The following is a 13,918-nucleotide window of genomic DNA, read 5'->3' on the forward strand; positions in this document are numbered from 1 at the left end:
TCGAGGACGACGCGGCGGAGCTTATGGAACTGGCGGAGGGGCGAGGGAGGGCTGGTGGCTGCGGCTATAGCGAACGGCGGCGACGGTCGCTCTCGGGTGCGTGCGAGAGAAAGAACAGAGGAGGAGATGGGGACGAGGGAGTGAGCGGGAGGGTTCCAGGGGTCGAGGCGGCGCCGAGGAGAAGGCGCGAGGCGTCGTGGTGGCCTCAGGCGAAGCAGACGAGTAGGGTGGTGGCGTGGCGAGCTCGGGCGCGTGCGCCGAGTCTCTCCTCTGCCTACTGGCGCGAGGAGGAAGGCGACAAGGAGGAGGAGGTGGGCTGGGCCGCACAGTGCTGGACCAGCACAGGAGCTGGGCCGGCTCAGGTGGGCTGCACGGGTAAGGCCAGGTAGGCTTTGCTCTTTTTATTTCTGTTTTCTATTTTTTTCTGGCATTTGTTTTGATTTAATAAAATACTAAATCAATTTATTACTTTATGCCAATTTTTGCAGGAGCTAGATATATTATTCCAGAGCTCTTTTATAATTGACATAATTTTTGGACCATATTTCATATATATAGAAATATATTTCCAATGCAAATATTTATCGAATTAATCCAAATGGCCAAAATAAATATCCATGAGCTCCTAAAAAATATTGTTTTGATTTTTATCTCTGTCCAATATTTTCAGAGGGCAACATGGGCATTTTCTTGGACCCTTTTGGAGAAGTTTTTATTTGGGTCATTTTCAAAAATGATTCTGAGGGTTCCACCAATCCTCATTTCAAATTTAAATGAAATTTAAATATGATGCACAAATGGCTAGCTAGCCTAAGTCATACCAGACTAGGGATGTGACAACTCGCCCCCACTTGAAAGAATCTCGTCTCGAGATTCAGGGGTTGACGGAAAGAAAGCGGGGTACTCCAGTCGAAGACGATCTTCTCGCTCCCAAGTAGCTTCTCTCTCGGAATGATGAGACCACTGAACTTTGAGAAACTTGATGTTCTGACGTCGGGTAACACGCTCTGCTTGATCAAGAATGCGAACCGGGTACTCTCGGTATGTGAGGTTATCTTGGAGATCAAGCGTTTCGTGGTCCACTCCGCGGATGGGATCCGAGAAGCAACACCTGAGTTGAGAGACGTGGAAGACATCATGAATTCGAGAAAGATGTGGGGGTAGTTCCAACTGGTAGGCAACCTCTCCTCGTTTAGCGAGAATGCGAAAAGGACCAATGTAACGAGGAGCCAACTTGCCCTTGATACCGAAACGATGGGTACCCTTCAAAGGAGTAACCCGAAGGTAAGCTTGGTCGCCAATTTCATAAGTCATATCCTTATGATGACGATCATACTGGCTCTTTTGACGAGATTGGGCTGTTTTCAAATTCTCACGAATGATGCGAACTTGCTCTTCTGCCTCCTGGATCATGTCCGGTCCAAAGAATTGTCTTTCACCGGTTTCTGACCAGTTCAAAGGTGTTCGACATCTTCGTCCATAGAGAACCTCAAAAGGAGCTTTCTTGAGGCTGGATTGGTAGCTATTGTTATAAGCAAACTCGGCGAAAGGAAGACATTTCTCCCAATCCATACCGAATGAGATAACGCAAGCTCTGAGCATGTCTTCGAGAATTTGATTGACCCGTTCCACCTGACCACTCGACTGAGGGTGGAAAGCGGTACTGAAGGAAAGATGGGTTCCCATGGCAGTTTGGAAACTCTCCCAGAAATGAGAAGTGAAAAGACTGCCACGGTCTGAATTGATCTCTAGTGGAACACCATGAAGTGACACTATTCGAGAAATATATAAGTCAGCGAGCTGACTAGCAGTGATATTTTCTCGAACAGGAAGGAAGTGAGCCACTTTGGAAAGACGATCAATGACTATGAAGATAGCGTTATTTCCTCTCTTGGTCCTGGGAAAGCCGGTGATGAAGTCCATACCAACTTTATCCCATTTCCATTCAGGAATAGCTAAAGGCTGAAGGGTGCCAGCAGGTCTCTGATGCTCTGCCTTAACGCGACGACAAACGTCACATTTAGCAATGAACTCTGCGATTTCTCTCTTCATCCTAGTCCACCAGAACCTCTGGCGTAGGTCCTGATACATCTTAGTGCTACCGGGATGAATCGTGAGAGGAGATTCATGCGCCTCCTTAAGAATCAACTGCCGAAGATGTTGCTTCTTGGGAACCACCAAGCGATTCTCAAAGAAAACAACACCACGATCATCCATAGAGAAACATCCACCAACTCCCTTCTTAATGTTTCTCTTGATCCGGGTAATCCCCGTATCATGTTTCTGGGCTTCGATGATAAGATCCACAAGGGTAGGTTTCGCCACCAAGATAGAAAGAAATCCGCGAGGAGCTATGTGAAGATTAATCTTACAGAATTCCTCATGGAGAAGTGGTTGGCCTTGCTGCAACATGAGATTGTTGCAATAGGATTTACGACTTAGAGCATCAGCCATGACATTGGCTTTGCCTGGGGTGTAGGTAATCCCTAGATCATAATCTGTGATCAACTCCAACCAACGTCTTCGCCTAAGGTTCAGATCCGGTTGGGTGAAGATATACTTGAGACTCTGGTGATCAGTGTAGATCTCGCAACGTTTACCAAGGAGGTAATGTCGCCAGGTCTTGAGTGCATAGACTACGGCTGCAAGCTCTAGATCATGTGTAGGATAATTCTCCTCATGTGGATGCAACTGTCGAGATGCATAGGCAATCACATGACGATCCTGCATAAGAATGCAACCTAGTCCCTGTCGTGAGGCGTCGCAGTAGATAATAAAGTCTTTAGTGAAATCCGGTGGCACAAGTATGGGAGCAGAAGTCAGGCGTCTTTTCAGCTCCTGAAAACTGTACTCACACTGTGGGGACCACTCGAACTTTTTATCTTTCTTGAGAAGTTCCGTGAGGGGTTTGGCTACTTTGGAGAAGTTTTCAACAAAGCGGCGACAATAGCTAGCTAGACCAAGGAAGCTCCTAACTTGTTTAACGGTCTCAGGTGGAGTCCAATCGAGAACAGCCTGAACTCTCTCGGGATTGACAGCAATGCCCTTACCAGAGATTACGTGACCTAAGTAGGTCACTTCTGACAACCAAAATTCACACTTGGAGAACTTGGCATAAAGGCGGTGCTCTCTGAGTTTTTCTAACACAAGTCTAAGATGTTCGGCATGCTCTTCCTCGTTCTTCGAGTAAATAAGAATATCATCGAGGTAAACCACGACGAACTTATCTAAGTACTTCATGAAGATCGAGTTCATCAAGCGGGAGAATGTGGCTGGAGCGTTGGTTAGACCAAAAGACATGACCGTGTACTCGTACTGGCCATAACGAGTAACAAAAGCTGTCTTGGAAATGTCCCCGTTTCTGATCTTAATTTGGTGGTATCCTAACCTCAAATCCATCTTGGAGAAGACTAAGGATCCAGCGAGCTGATCATACAGGTCGTTGATCCTGGGGAGCGGATACTTGTTCTTTATCGTGACCAAATTAACGAGACGATAATCAACGACCATCCGGTCCGTACCGTCTTTCTTCTTGACAAAGAGGACGGGGCAAGCCCAAGGAGAAGAACTAGGACGGATGAAACCCTTTTGCAAGGACTCATCGAGTTGTTTCTTAAGCTCGGCTAGTTCTAAGGGTGCCATCTTGTAAGGTCTCCGGGAGATTGGAGCTGTTCCTGGGATAAGATCTATGACAAACTCTACATCTCTGTCAGGTGGAACACCTGGCAGTTCCTCTGGAAAGACATCCGGAAAGTCACGGACTACCGGGATATCTTCAAGGTCTGGAAGAGGGCTGGCATTAAGAGAATAGAGCTGACGCTTTGCAACTCTAGTGGAAACGGTGACTATCTTGCCAGATGGGTGTGTAAGCTGAACAGATCTGGTGTAACAATCAATCTTGGCATGATGAGCTGTCATCCAGTCCATACCCAAGATGATGTTAATATCTGAGGACTTGAGGGCTACAAGTGATGCAAGGAATACAAGTCTATCAACAAGGATTTCGTTACCATGGCTGATTCTGGTGGTCTGCCATCTAGACCCTGGGGTTTGGATTTCAAGCGGAGTTGGCATATCACAAAATGACATGTCGTGCAAACGAGCATAGCCTTCAGAAATGAAGGAGTGAGATGCTCCAGTATCGAATAGAACTGATGCTGGGTGACAATTGACAAGGAGGGTACCAAGAACGACATCTGGATCATCATGAGCGTCTTTAGCTGAGACGTGATGCACACGTCCACGTTCAGTAGGGGTTGACTTAACACTGTTCATCTTGCGTGATGGCTTAACACAGCCAACAGTCTTCTCGGCCTTGGGTGGAGCATAACTAGATTGAGAGCAGTCACGTGCATAGTGTCCTGGCTTCCCGCATGTGAAGCAAGTCCCTGAGGTTGGATGTGGACCCGCACTGGCAAGCGGTCTACCAGTAGGCCTGGGTGGAACATGCGACTGAGCTGGGGAAGGCACCACATAGGATGGCCTCGGTGCATATCCGGAAGGAAGAGCGGAGTTTGGAACCCAAATCCGGCGTTTCTGGGAACTAGAACCGGAGGAAGATCCCAAATCACGGGTGTGCTTACGAGACTCCTCGTAAGTGAGTTGAGTTGTCTCTGCATTGATGGCCTTGTTCACAAGGGCTTGGAATGTATCACAATGATGCAAGTGGAGATCACGACGCAACTTGGGGTTGAGACCCTTCCGGAACCTAGCTTGCTTCTTGGCGTCTGTGGACACTTCTTCTCTAGCATAGCGGGCAAGGTTCTCGAACTCTCTGCTATAAGCATCAACAGCCATCTTACTCTGGGTGAAACTACAGAACTCTTCTCTCTTGCGATCAATGAGGGCCTGGGGAATGTGATGCTCGCGAAAAGCCTCAGTGAAATCCTTCCAGGTAGGAATCTGGCCAGCTGGAAGCATAGCCTCATAGTTCTGCCACCAAAGACTAGCAGGACCTTCCAGGTGGTATGTGGCATAAGTGACCTTGTCATCTTCAGCTACGCTCGCGGAACGCAGCTTATGAGTGATGCTACGGAGCCAGTCATCTGCATCGAGTGGCTCGATGGAATGATGAAAGGTGGGGGGATGCAAACGAATGAAGTCATGAATGGTAGCAGACCCTTTGAGCTGATGTGCGGTGTTCTCCTCGATGCGTGCCAACAAACGGTTAGACTCACGCTTGTTCCTCTCCATTTCTAACATGAACTCTGTCAACGAAGGTGGTTCGGGAGGATCCTCATCCCTACCATATCCATGGTTCTGTCTACGAGCAACAGAACTTGATGACATCCTGAGAAACGAAACCAGGGACGGAGTCAACATTAACTATAGGCTATAGAATGTAGGACAAGGGATTAGTATCACTCGAACTCCTAGGGAAATTCCGGCAGCATAACGGCAGTAAAAAGCTCAGAATGAGACATCCTACTAAAATGGGGCAATAACATACTCATCAGCATTACTCAAGGTTCTGAGATCATACTAAACAGACTACACCGGAAATACTCAAAACTGGGGTATGACTCTGATCAACCAATCCTATGGGACTATGGAGTAGTAACACGTGATCCTGATAGACGGAAGAGAAAGCCTAGTTCCTTAATCCCGTCGGAAAGATAGGATGACTCAGATCAGAAGGCCATGAGGTAAAGGAGTAAAAGAGCCTTACGTTCCTTCCCACAATTAATTCCCTTACATAACTAAAGAATTTCTAGACTCAACTTCGACCAGTATGGCTTGGTAAACCTACAGGCAGTCAGGCTCTGATACCAAAGCTGTCAGGACCCCGACTCAATGCCACATCGATCTAGCATGTAACACCTCATATCACTTTGCGGCCTCACGCACGGTATCCCCACGGGTGTCGCCTTACCTTTGCCCGGGACCGTTTGCGCTTTTTGGCACACGTATATGATGGTGTCGCTAGCATCCATATGATAAAGAGCCCGGGCTGACATGGCTAGTCGTAAACCCAAAGTGGCACTAACTTACAGGGACAGGCATCCATGACCTAGCATCGAACGTGTCGGTCATCAGCGGGTGAATCCAGGCTGTAGCACTGGGCTAATAGGACTCCGGTGAACCGGGCTGTAGCGGGCTAGCAGGACTCCGGTATTCATCGCGTGACATTTCCCCGAAGGGACAGACATAGGATCAAAGAAGGACACATGCCGGCCAACCTAAGTGTTCCGGAGCAGTAGCAAGCTACCAGGGCTCAGTGGAAGCACTAGGAGACATTTCCCGGTAAGAGAGTCTACTAAGGATAAACAACTAGATAGTCAGATCCCACACATAGCAATACACATTACACGTACGCATAACATGCAAGTATGTGCTGTACAACATGGCATCACAGCATAACTCAACAACTCAAATAGATAAAGGCTCAGAAGAGCCATCATAGCATTTATTGCAAACAGGGGTCACAAAACCCATCATACAGAGCATACAAGCAACAAGCGGAAGCATTACATGTCTGGGTACAGACATCTACAAATGAAAAAGGCTGAAGAGCCTGACTATCTACAACATCCGATCAAGATCGTAGCTGAGGTACTAGCTACTAGTCGAAGTCCACGAGAACACTAGTAAGACCGAAGTCTCCGCTGCAAAAACATAAATAAAGCAACATGAGTACAAAGGTACTCAGCAAGACTTACATCAGATCCTATCATACATGCACTTGTATCAAGAGGGTAATGTGGGGTTTAGTTGCAGCAAGCCAGCTTTGACTCTGTGGCTATCCTGTTCTACGACTACCAGAAACTCTGGAGGTGAAACAACGTACACGAGTCCACTAATCACCACACAATACACTACTATGGATTCATCCCCGTCTCCCTACGAGAAGGCCATCCATAGCACTCACACTTGTCTGGAGCATTTTATAGTATCCACTTCAAGTTGTCTATGTACCATGTAAGCATCCAAGAAGTCCATAACCGCGGACCCGGCTATTCGAATAGATCATGTTAACCCTGCAGGGGTGTACTTCTTCACACACGCTCTCGCCACTTACCGCCATGTACACGTCATGTATCTCGGCAACCTTCAAGCGGAAGCCTGGCGAGGGTGTCGGCCACGACCTGACTAACTACACAAGACTCTAGTCCAGGTTTATCGCCTATTCGGGTTCCATCCGCAAGGAGATCCGGCCGGGGTGTCGCTTACGGCCCCAAACAATGTGTACAGGGTTCCCGAGCCCACCATCCGGGTGCCACTCGGTACACCAGGCCACGTGTGCCTAGTCTGTCCCAAGCCCACCCTGCCAGGTGCCACTTGGTAGAAAAATAGCACTACCTACAACACCAGAAACTAGTTGCGACTCCTGGACAGAGACCAAGTTGGTTAATAAGTCGAGAGGGGTCGAGTTACCAGAACCCAATGTGTGGTAGTATCGAGTCATTGGACAACATACACAGAACTCAGTGCTTAAGGACGGTTCCAGTGAGACAACCCACCATGTACTCCTACATGGCCTCTCACCGCTACCTTTACCAAATCGTGTTCACACACTTAACTCTCAGCATCAGAACATATCGTGACACTCCAATTCATTCCCAATGAATCAGACCTGACACAACTCTAAGCAATAGCAGGCATAGCATGGTAGGAACACATCAGTGGCTTCAATCAACTCCTACACATGCTAGTGGGTTTCAACTATTTACTGTGGCAATGACAGGTCATGCAGAGGAATGGGTTCAACTACCGCAGCACAAAGTAGCAGATGAACCGTTGTTGTCCTAATGCAATAACTGAGAGCAGGAGCGAGAGAGTAGGGTTTTATCGAAATGAACAAGGGGGTTTGCTTGCCTGGTAAATCAACAAGGGAGGCACTGCTTCACAGACAGGTACTCTGGAACGTCTCCGGAGCAGGACCTATCGAGAAGGAACGGTGCCGGCAATCAAAACACAATCATATGCAACAATATGATGCATGAGCATGGCATGTAGATGTGATGCTGTTTAAGCTAATGCAACTAGTAAACATTTGGTTTGAAGTCCATTTGAACCAAAGGTTCAAATGCATTTCCAAAAATAAGTCTCTTAATATGCCATAATGTGTTTTCTCATATTCAGCATGTATAAGTTGGTTTTTCATGCATGAAACTAGTACAGATGGATAGATTACATTTTTCTGATAATTTTTCATATATAAATTATTTTAATCTGAGCTACGGTTGAATTGTTATGAATTTATTGAAGTTTTAGCTATTTTCTGGAATTTCCTGGATATAATAAAATAAACTAAATTCCAGAAAATGAATATTGCGTCAGCATGACCTCATCCTGACGTCATCAGGTCAACAGGGCGGGTCCAGGTCAAACCTGACGTGTGGGGGCCACACGTCAGTGACACAGGCCCTAATCCCGGTCAAACCCAGCGCTAACTGAGGTTTGACCAGGGGTGGGGCCCACAGTCAGTGGCCTAGGGGGTTCTTTAGGGCGTCATTAGCGCTAATTAAGCGTGCCACGTCGGCAGTCGCCGGAGTATCGCCGGCGGCGACCAAAACGACGGCGGAGCGTTTCGGAAAAACGCTACGGGGCTCCATTTTGAGCGTGGTTTGTTGCTACGGCTTGCTGGCGTTCTTGCGCATCTACTGGTAGCAGCGACAGCAGTTGGGATGGCCTGAGTCGACAGCGACGAGCACTTCCGCGGCGGCCGGAGTTCGGGCACCCGCGGGTTTGGCATTTCGGTGCACGGGAGGGGGAGCTGGTTGGTGTGTTGGGCTCCTGGGGGCTTTATGAGCACAGTGGAGCACTCCGTCGTGGGCATGCGCGGCTATGGCCACGGCTGCGCCATGGCCGGCTGCGAGAAGCTCTCGGCCGCGACGGCATCGGTGTTAGAGGAAGAAATCGGGCCAGGGAAGAGGGGGAAACAGCACAGGAGCTCACAGCGGGTGCAGCGGTGGCCTCGGCGAGCTCGGGGAGGCACCGGAGCGAGCGAAGCATCGAGGGGGATCTCCGGCGGCCGAGGTCGGAAACGGCGGCACTGGCAAGGCTTCAGGGCATCCGGCGTTGCGTAGCTCAGCGAGGAGGTCGAGGACGACGCGGCGGAGCTTATGGAACTGGCGGAGGGGCGAGGGAGGGCTGGTGGCTGCGGCTATAGCGAACGGCGGCGACGGTCGCTCTCGGGTGCGTGCGAGAGAAAGAACAGAGGAGGAGATGGGGACGAGGGAGTGAGCGGGAGGGTTCCAGGGGTCGAGGCGGCGCCGAGGAGAAGGCGCGAGGCGTCGTGGTGGCCTCAGGCGAAGCAGACGAGCAGGGTGGTGGCGTGGCGAGCTCGGGCGCGTGCGCCGAGTCTCTCCTCTGCCTACTGGCGCGAGGAGGAAGGCTGCAAGGAGGAGGAGGTGGGCTGGGCCGCACAGTGCTGGACCAGCACAGGAGCTGGGCCGGCTCTGGTGGGCTGCACGGGTAAGGCCAGGTAGGCTTTGCTCTTTTTATTTCTGTTTTCTATTTTTTTCTGGCATTTGTTTTGATTTAATAAAATACTAAATCAATTTATTACTTTATGCCAATTTTTGCAGGAGCTAGATATATTATTCCAGAGCTCTTTTATAATTGACATAATTTTTGGACCATATTTCATATATATAGAAATATATTTCCAATGCAAATATTTATCGAATTAATCCAAATGGCCAAAATAAATATCCATGAGCTCCTAAAAAATATTGTTTTGATTTTTATCTCTGTCCAATATTTTCAGAGGGCAACATGGGCATTTTCTTGGACCCTTTTGGAGAAGTTTTTATTTGGGTCATTTTCAAAAATGATTCTGAGGGTTCCACCAATCCTCATTTCAAATTTAAATGAAATTTAAATATGATGCACAAATGGCTAGCTAGCCTAAGTCATACCAGACTAGGGATGTGACACATGCTCCACCTAAGCCTGTTGGTAGACTCGTCAAAGTGGGTCCACGTCCTACCTCAGGGACTTGCTTCACATGTGGAGAGCCAGGACACTATGCACGTGACTGCTCTCAAACCAATTATGCTCCACTCCGGCCTGAGAAGTCCGTTGGCCGTGGTAAGCCATCACGCAAGATGATCAGTGTCAAGTCAGCTTCCACTGAACGTGGACATGTGCATCACGTCTCAGCTAGAGATGCTCATGATGATCCAGATGTCGTTCTTGGTACACTCCTTGTCAATTGCCATCCAGCATCGGTTTTGTTCGATACTGGAGCATCTCATTCCTTCATTTCCGAAAGGTACGCTAACTTGCACAACATGTCATTTTGTGATATGCCCTCTCCACTAGTCATTCAAACTCCTGGATCCAAATGGCAAACTTCTAGTGTAAGCCATGGTAATGAAATCCTTGTTGACAGACTTGTATTCCTTGCCTCACTTGTAGCCCTCAAGTCTACAAATATTAACATCATCTTGGGTATGGACTAGATGAAAGCTCATTATGCCAAGATTGATTGTTACACCAGGTCCGTTCAGCTTACACACCCATCTGGCAAGATAGTCACTGTCTCCACCAGAGTTGCAAAGCGCCAACTCTATTCTCTTAATGCCAACCCTCTTCCAGACCTTGAAGATATCCCGGTAGTCCGTGACTTTCCGAATGTCTTTCCAAAGGAACTGCCAGGTATTCCACCTGACAGAGATGTAGAGTTTGTCATAGATCTTATCCCAGGAACCGCTCCAATCTCTAGGAGACCTTACAAGATGGCACCCTTAGAACTAGCTGAGCTTAAGAAACAACTCGATGAATCCTTGCAAAAGGGTTTCATCCGTCCTAGTTCTTCTCCTTGGGCTTGCCCCGTCCTCTTCGTCAAGAAGAAGGATGGTACGGACCGGATGGTTGTAGATTATCGTCCCGTTAATTTGGTCATGATAAAGAACAAGTATCCGCTCCCCAGGATCAATGACATGTATGATCAGCTCGCTAGATCCTCAGTCTTTTCCAAGATGGATTTGATGTTAGGCTACCACCAAATCAAGATTAGAAACGGGGACATTCCTAAAACAGCTTTTGTCACTCATTATGGTCAGTACGAGTACATCGTCATGTCCTTTGGTCTAACCAACGCTCCAGCTACATTCTCCCGCTTGATGAACTCGATCTTCATGGAGTACTTAGATAAGTTCGTCGTGGTTTACCTTGATGATATCCTTATTTACTCAAAGAATGAGGAAGAGCATGCCGAACATCTTAGACTTGTGTTAGAAAAACTCAGAGAACATCGCCTTTATGCCAAGTTCTCCAAGTGCGAATTTTGGTTGCCAGAAGTGACCTATCTCGGCCACGTAATCTCTGGTAAGGGCATTGCTATCAATCTCTGGTAAGGGAACTTCTCAAGAAAGATAAAAAGTTTGAGTGGTCCCCACAGTGTGAGCACAGTTTTCAGGAACTGAAAAGACGCCTGACTTTTGCTCCCATACTTGTGCCACCGGATTTCACTAAGGACTTTATTATCTATTGTGATGCCTCACGATAGGGACTAGGTTGCATCCTTAAGCAAGATCGTCATGTGATTGCCTATGCATCTCGACAGTTGCATCCACATGAGGATAATTATCCTACACATGATCCAGAGCTTGCAGCCGTAGTCTATGAGCTTAAGACATGGCGACATTACCTTCTTGGTAAACGTTGCGAGATTTACACTGATCACCAGAGTCATAAGTATATCTTCACGAAACCAGATTTGAATCTTAGGCAAAGACGTTGGTTGGAGTTGATCTTAGATTACGACTTAGGGATTACCTACACCCCAGGCAAGGAAAATGTCATGGCTGATGCGCTAAGTCCTAAGTCCTATTGCAACAATCTCATGTTGCAACAGGGCCAACCACTTCTCCATGAGGAGTTATGTAAGCTCAACCTTCACATTGCTCCTCACGGATTCCTTTCTACCTTGGTGGCGAAACCTACTCTTGTGGATCAGATCATCTTTGCTCAGAAGCAGGATAGGGGAATTTCCTGGATCAAGAGAAACATTGACAAGGGAGTTGGTGGCAGTTTCTCATTAGATGATCGAGGTGTTGTTTTCTTTGAGAATCGCTTGGTGGTTCCCAAGAATCAACATCGGCGACAACTGATTCTTAAGGAGGTGCATGAATCTCCTCTCACGATTCATCCTGGTAGCACTAAGATGTATCAGGACCTGCGCCAGAGGTTCTGGTGGACTAGGATGAAGAGAGAAATTGCTCAGTTTATTGCTAACTGCGACATTTGTTGTCGCGTTAACGCAGAGCATCAAAGGCCTGCTAGCACCCTTCAGCCTTTAGCTATTCCTGAATGGAAATGGGATAAAGTTGGTATGGACTTCATCACCGGCTTTCCCAGGACCAAGAAAGGGAATAATGCTATCTTCATAGTCATTGATCGTCTTTCCAAAGTGGCTCACTTCCTACCTGTTCGAGAGAGTATCACTGCTAGTCAGCTCGCTGACTTATATATTTCTCGAATAGTGTCACTTCATGGTGTTCCACTAGAGATCAATTCAGACCGTGGTAGTCTTTTCACCTCTCATTTCTGGGAGAGTTTCCAAACTGCCATGGGCACCCATCTTTCCTTCAGTACCGCTTTCCACCCTCAATCAAGTGGTCAGGTGGAAAGGGTCAACCAAATTCTTGAAGACATGCTTGGAGCTTGTGTTATCTCATTCGGTATGGATTGGGAGAAGTGTCTTCCCTTCGCCGAGTTTGCTTATAACAACAGCTACCAATCCAGCCTCAAGAAAGCTCCTTTTGAGGTTTTGTATGGACAAAGATGTCGAACACCTTTGAACTGGTTAGAAACCAGTGAAAGACAATTCTTTGTACCGGATATGATCCAGGAGGCAAAAGAGCAAGTTTGCATCATTCGTGAGAATTTGAAAACAGCCCAATCTCATCAAAAGAGCCAGTATGACCGTAGTCATAAGGAAGTGGCTTATGAAGTTGGAGACAAAGCTTACCTTCGGGTTACTCCTTTGAAGGGTACCCATCGTTTCGGTATCAAGGGCAAATTGGCTCCTTGTTACATTGGTCCTTTTCGCATTCTCGCTAAACGAGGAGAGGCTGCCTACCAGTTGGAACTACCCCCACATCTTTCTCGAGTACATGATGTCTTCCACGTCCCTCAACTCAGGTGTTGCCTCTCGGATCCCATCCGCTGAGTGGACCACGAAACGCTTGATCTCCAAGATAACCTCACATATCAAGAGTACCCTGTTCGCATTCTTGATCAAGCAGAGAGTGTTACTCGACGTCAGAACATCAAGTTTCTCAAAGTTCAGTGGTCTCATCATTCCGAGAGAGAAGCTACCTGGGAGCGTGAAGATCGTCTTCGACTTGAGTACCCCACTTTCTTTCCGCCGACTCCTGAATCTCGGGACGAGATTTTTTCGAGTGGGGGCGAGTTGTCACATCCCTAGTTCTGGTATGACCTAGACCAGCTAGTCTTTTGTGCATCATGTTTAAATTCCATTTAAATTTGAAATGGGGATTTCTGAAACCCTCAGATTTCATTTCTGGAAATGACCCAGATAAAAATTGCTCCAAAAAGGGTCCAAGAAAATGTTCATGTTGCTCTATGAAAATATTGGTCAGAGTTAAAATTCTAACAAATATTTTCAGGAGCTCATAAATATTTATTTTGGCCATTTGGAATTAATGCATAATTATTTGCTTTGGATATATATATGTTATATAAATAATATATATCCAAAAATTATGCTAGTTGTCGAGGAGCTCTGGAATAATACCACTAGCTCCTACAAAAATTGGCATAAGAAAATAAATTGATTTAGTATTTTTACTAAATCAGAACCAAATGTCAGAAAAATAAAAAAATAAAAAGGAAATGGAAAAACTTACCTGCGGCCAGCTCCCATGCTGGCCCAACACTGTGCGGCATGGCCGGCCTAGATGGCCAGCCCAGCCCACCTGCCCCCCCCCCCTCCTCCCCTGTC

This window comes from Triticum aestivum, chromosome 2A (genome assembly GCF_018294505.1).
Source record: "Triticum aestivum cultivar Chinese Spring chromosome 2A, IWGSC CS RefSeq v2.1, whole genome shotgun sequence".
In the NCBI taxonomy this organism is placed as follows: Eukaryota; Viridiplantae; Streptophyta; class Magnoliopsida; order Poales; family Poaceae; genus Triticum; species Triticum aestivum.